The 6,000-nt window shown below is 35.4% G+C and overlaps 1 non-coding gene across 1 annotated transcript; it reads left to right on the forward strand.

Annotated features, from left to right (window-relative positions):
- Nucleotides 1–253: 253 nt before the first annotated feature.
- On the forward strand, nt 254–361 carry LOC148577204 (small nucleolar RNA R71). Its single transcript, XR_015902939.1, has one exon. It is a non-coding gene; the product is annotated as a small nucleolar RNA R71 (small nucleolar RNA).
- Nucleotides 362–6,000: the final 5,639 nt, after the last annotated feature.

The raw sequence follows: 6,000 nt of genomic DNA on the forward strand, positions 1-6,000 counted from the left end.
ATATTTTATTCTGAGCCAATATGGCATTCAGAGTATCAATCTCAAGAACTCCTTTCTTCTGAGTTGTCCCATTATTCAAAGGATTCCTTTCAGAAGTGTACATGAATTGGTTATTTGCAACCATTTCAATGAGTTCCTGAGCTTCTGCAGGCGTCTTCTTCAGATGAAGAGATCCTCCAGCAAAGCTGTCCAATGACATCTTGGACAGTTCAGATAGACCATCATAGAAGATTCCTATGATACTCCATTCTAAAAGCATGTCAGAAGGGCACCTTCTGATCAATTTCTTGTATCTTTCCCAAGCTTCATAGAGGGATTCACCTTCCTTCTGTCTGAAGGTTTGGACTTCCACTCTAAGCTTACTCAATTTTTGAGGTGGAAAGAACTTTGCCAAGAAGGCATTGACTAGCTTTTCCCAAGAGTTCAGGCTTTCTTTAGGTTGTGAGTCCAACCATGTCCTAGCTCTGTCTCTTACAACAAAAGGAAAGAGCATAAGTCTGTAGACTTCAGGGTCAACCCCATTGGTCTTGACAGTGTCACAGATTTGTAAGAATTCAGCTAAGAACTTATGAGGATCTTCCAATGGAAGTCCATGAAACTTGCAATTCTGTTGCATTAGAGAAACTAATTGAGGCTTAAGTTCAAAGTTCTTTGCTCCAATGGCAGGGATTGAAATGCTTCTCCCATAGAAGCCGGGAGTAGGTGCAGTAAAGTCACCAAGCACCTTCCTTGCATTGTTGGCATTGTTGTTTTCAGCTGCCATTGTTTCTTCTTCTTTGAAAAGCTCTGTTAGGCCTCTAGAGAGAATTATGCTTTAGCTTCTCTTAGCTTTCTCTTCAAGGTCCTTTCAGGTTCAGGATCAGCTTGAATAAGTATGCCTTTATCTTTGCTGCTGCTCATATGAAAGAGAAGAGAACAAGAAAGTAGGAAATCCTCTATGTCACAGTATAGAGATTCCTTGAGGTGCCAGAGGAAAAGAAGAATAGAAGGAGGAGGTAGATAGAAGAGAATTCAAACTTATCAAGAGGGATAGAGTTCGAATTACACCTTGAAGAGGAGTGTTAGTCCCTTAAATAGAAGGATGTGAGAAGAAGGAAAGAATTTTCGAAAATAAATTAAAAAGATTTTGAAATAATAAAAAGAAATTTGAAAATTTGATTGAGATTTTTGAAAATTAAGATTGGGAAAGAAATTAAGTGATTTTTGAAAAAGATTTTGAAATTAGAAATCAAAAAGATATGATTGAGAGTAAATTTTGAAAAAGATGTGGTTGAAAAGATATGATTGATAAGATATGATTGAAAATCAATTTAAAAAAAAGAAAGTTTTTAAAATTAAAGTTGATTACTTGACTAACAAGAAATTAAAAGATATGATTTTAAAATTTAAAATTTGATCCTTTCTTAATAGGCAAGTAACAACTTGAAAATTTTGAAGTAAATCATTAATTATAGCAAGGATTTTCAAAAATAATAATAATAAAAAAAATGGAAAGAAATTGATTTTGAAGAGATATGATTGAAAAGATATGATTTGAAAAAGATTTGATTTTGAAAAATTATGAAAATTTGAAAAAGATTTGAATTAAACACAAAATCTTCCCTCTAGTGTCCTTCTGGCGTTAAACGCCCAGAATGGTATCCATTCTGGCATTTAACGCCCAAAATGCTACCCTTTTGGGCGTTAAACGCCAGCCAGGATGTCAGTTTTACTTCTTTACTGGGCGTTTTGAATGCCCAGCTTTTTCTGTTTGATTCCTCTGCTGAAGTTCTGAATCTTCAATTCTCTGTATTATTGACTTGAAAAGACATAGTTTTGAAAATTTTTTTTGAATTTTTCAATGATGAGAAACAATCAAAATACAACTAATCTTAGGAAACTCAAATCAAACAAACAATGCATGCAGGACATCAAACTTAAAAATTTTCATATAAGAGACACTAACAAATTGAGAATGCATATGAGAAACAACAAAACACACAAAACAAGAGAATTTAAAGATCAGAGCAATGAAATCATCAAGAACAACTTGAAGATCAATGAAGAACAATATGTATATATTCGAAAAATGCAAGAAGAAGAAATCATGCAATTGACACCAAACTTAAAAATTGACACTAGACTCAAACAAGAAACATAAAATATTTTTTATTTTTATGATTTTATAAATTTTTTTGTGGTTTTTTGAAAATTGAGTGGAAAAGAAAATAAAGGGATTCAAAATTTTTAATAAGAATTCCAGGAATCATTGCAATGTTAGTCTAAGACTCCGGTCCAGGAATTAGACATGGCTTACTAGCCAGCCAAGCTTTCAGTGAAAGCTCCAGTCCAAAACACTAGACATGGCCAATGGCCAGCCAAGCTTTAGCACATCATTGCTCACAACAGCAAAATTGATAGAAATCAACAAGCTCTTGTGATGATAAGTTGAAACCTCGGTCCAAAAGATTAGACATGGCTTCACAGCCAGCCAGACTTCAACAAATCATCATGAAACTCTAGAATTCATTTTTAAAAACTCTGAAGAACAAAATAGAGAAATTTTTTTTTGTATTTTTTTTAAAAAAAAAAATTTTCGAAAATAAAAAGTAAAATTACCTAATCTAAGCAACAAGATGTACCGTCAGTTGTCCAAACTCGAACAATTCCCGGCAACGGCGCCAAAAACTTGGTGCACAAAATTGTGATCATCAACAATGGCGCCAAAGACTTGGAGCTCTCAAACGTGAATCACACTTTGTCACAATTCCTCACAACTAACCAGCAAGTACACTGGGTCGTCCAAGTAATACCTTACGTGAGTAAAGGTCGATCCCACGGAGACTGTCGGCTTGAAGTAGGCTATGGTCATCTTGTAAATCTCAGTCAGGCGGATTCAAATGGTTATGGAGGATTGATAATTAAAAGATAAATAAAACATAAAGTAAAGATAGAGATACTTATGTAATTCATTGGTAGGAATTTCAGATAAGCATATGAAGACGCTTTGTTCCTCTTGAACCTCTGCTTTCCTATTGCCTTCTTCTAATCATTCATACTCTTTTCTATGGCAAGCTTTATGTTGGGCATCACCGTTGTCAATGGCTACTTCCCGTCCTCTCAGTGAAAATGTTCTACGCACGCTGTCACCGCATGGCTAATCATCTGTCGATTCTCGATCATGTTGGAATAGGATCCATTGATCCTTTTGTGTCTGTCACACGCCCAACACTTGCGAGTTTGAAGCTCGTCACAATCATCCCTTCCCAGATCCTACTCAGAATACCACAGACAAGGTTTAGACATTTTGGATCTCAGGAATGGCCGCCAATAATTCTAGCCTATACCACGAAGGTTCTAATCTTAGATTAGAAACCCAAGAGATACACATTCAAGCTTGTTTGCATGTATAACGGAAGTGGTTGTCAGGCACGCATTCATAGGTGAGAATAGTGATGAGTGTCACATAATCATCACATTCATCATGTTCTTGGGTGCGAATGAATATCTTGGAGAAGAAATAGACTTGAGTTGAATAGAAAAACAATAGTACTTGTATTAATTCATGAAGAACAGTAGAGCTCCACACCTTAATCTATGGTGTGTAGAAACTCCACCGTTGAAAATACATAAGAACAAGGTCTAGGCATGGCCGAGAGGCCAGCCTCTAAATCGTGATCAAAGGATCAAAAGATAATCCAAAGATGAAAATACAATAGCAAAAGGTCCTATTTATAGAAAACTAGTAGCCTAGGGTTACAGAAATGAGTAATTAATGCATAAATCTTCTTCCGGACCCACTTGGTGTGTGCTTGGGCTGAGCATTGAAGCTCCCATGTGTAGAGACTTTTCTTGGAGTTAAACGCCAGCTTTTGTGCCAGTTTGGGCGTTTAACTCCAGCTTTTGTGCCAGTTCTGGCGTTAAACGCTAGAATTCTTTAGCTGACTTGGAACGCCTGTTTGGGCCATCAAATCTCAGGCAAACTATGGACTATTATATATTGCTGGAAAGCCCAGGATGTCTACTTTCCAACGCAATTAAGAGCGTGCCAATTGAGCTTCTTTATCTCTAGAAAATTTACTTTGAGTGCAGGGAGGTCAGAATCCAACAGCATCTGCAGTCCTTTTTCAGCCTCTGAATCAGATTTTTGCTCAGGTCCCTCAATTTCAGCCAGAAAATACCTGAAATCATAGAAAAACACACAAACTTATAGTAAAGTCCAGAAGAGTGATTTTTATTTAAAAACTAATAAAAACATAATAAAAACTAACTAAAATATACTAAAAACATACTAAAAACAATGCCAAAAAGCATATAAATTATCCGCTCATCAGGCTTCGACTTCCTTGGTATCCAAATTGAAAGGTCTTTCTGAGAGAAAAAAGCTAGAGGACTTGACAATTGGTCCAGTTCTCACTGTAAATACATGTCTTTTTTTTTCTTAAATTTAAAATTAAAATAAGTGTTGGCAGCTTCATACATTTGTGTATTAAGTTCCCTAAGATATGATTTGTGGAGAGAGAACTACTCTTCAGTGTAGTAAGTGAAAAGATATGAACGAATTCTAGAGTTAATTGAAATAAGTTATACATAACTATTCTAGTTTCATATCCATGCTTTTGATTGATGATTAAAAAGGGGTTTATCTGGTGGGGGTGGGAGCTACGAACAATTTGCTGCTTTCAGGTTAAACACACATTTCCAAGTTTGTGCCCTAGTTGATATAGGTGTGCATTATTTATTTGTTTGACATGATTGGTAATGGTAAACTGCAGACTGTGGAGTCATATATCCAATAGTATATTAGTTGTTTGATAAATAATTACTCAGAGGTTTTTTTTAATTTTCTTACTTTATTTCACTTCTTTTTTTATTTTTTTTATTTTTTTATGTGTAGTTTACAACGGAATCAATGTTGTAAATAGAGAAAATTAAATAGAAAAAAAGCATAGCTTAACGGCAAGCTTTTGAAGATGCATATACTTACAATCATGTTCTTACATACTTTTGGTTGTTGTGCTTGCAAGAAGGACATACAAAATTGGAGGTTGTGATTTGAGCAGCACTGCTCCTCCTTGTACCAGGTAAAGTTTCGATAATAAGTAATTCAATTGGCTTTCTCTTTACTTTCCTAGACTTGAAGGAAGATTATCTATTTTCTTCAGGTGGATTGAAATGATGGCTCTTATTTTCTCAAGAGCTGCATGGCATTGCGTTTGGTATATGATCCAGGTGGATTGAAATGATGGCTCCTGGATTAGTAATATGTAATTCAAGGATGGTAGCTTGCTTAGAATCTTCGTTAGCTTGGGTAAAAACTAGTGGTCTCTTTTGTAACTTCTTATTGATTCTAAAATTTTTTCTCTTATGTAATAATATGTAAAGGAAGTAGATAATGTAATAGTTGTTGTAATGATTTTGATTTTTGGTATTTTGTTAGAGCATGTCATGTGATCAATCACACTATATTTGGTGACAAGTTTAGAAAGATTGGATTAGTTGATTTAAAATTAATGGTCATTGTATAAATTTTACAATTATCTATGAATTTTATAAGATTTTATTACAAAGATTAGAAAAAGAACAATAGAACCTGAACAAAGTTATAGCTACGCTTTAAAAGCGTAGTGATATTGTACAACAGTCATTAACAGCTATACTTTAAAAGCGTAGCCATATCTCTTGCTACTGGCACGCTTTTAAAGCGTAGCCATATCTCTTGCTACTGGCACGCTTTAAAAGCGTAGCCATATCTTTTGCTTCTGGCACGCTTTAAAGCGTAGCGATATCTCTCGCTGTTGGCATGCTTTAAAAGTGTAGCCGTATCTCCAGCCATTGGTACGCTTTAAAATCGTACCGATATCTTTCACATACAGCCACGCTTAAAAGCGTGGCAATAGATAAAAGCATGGTGATAGAAAAAGCGTGGCCATAGGTCAACAAAAGCGTGGCGATAGAGCAACCGGCACGCTAGCAGTTGTGACCCTTTCAAAAGCATGCCGGTAGCTCAAAAAGCGTGGC

This window comes from Arachis ipaensis, chromosome B1, assembly GCF_059453495.1.
Source record: "Arachis ipaensis isolate K30076 ecotype BB chromosome B1, ASM5945349v1, whole genome shotgun sequence".
Lineage (NCBI taxonomy): Eukaryota > Viridiplantae > Streptophyta > Magnoliopsida > Fabales > Fabaceae > Arachis > Arachis ipaensis.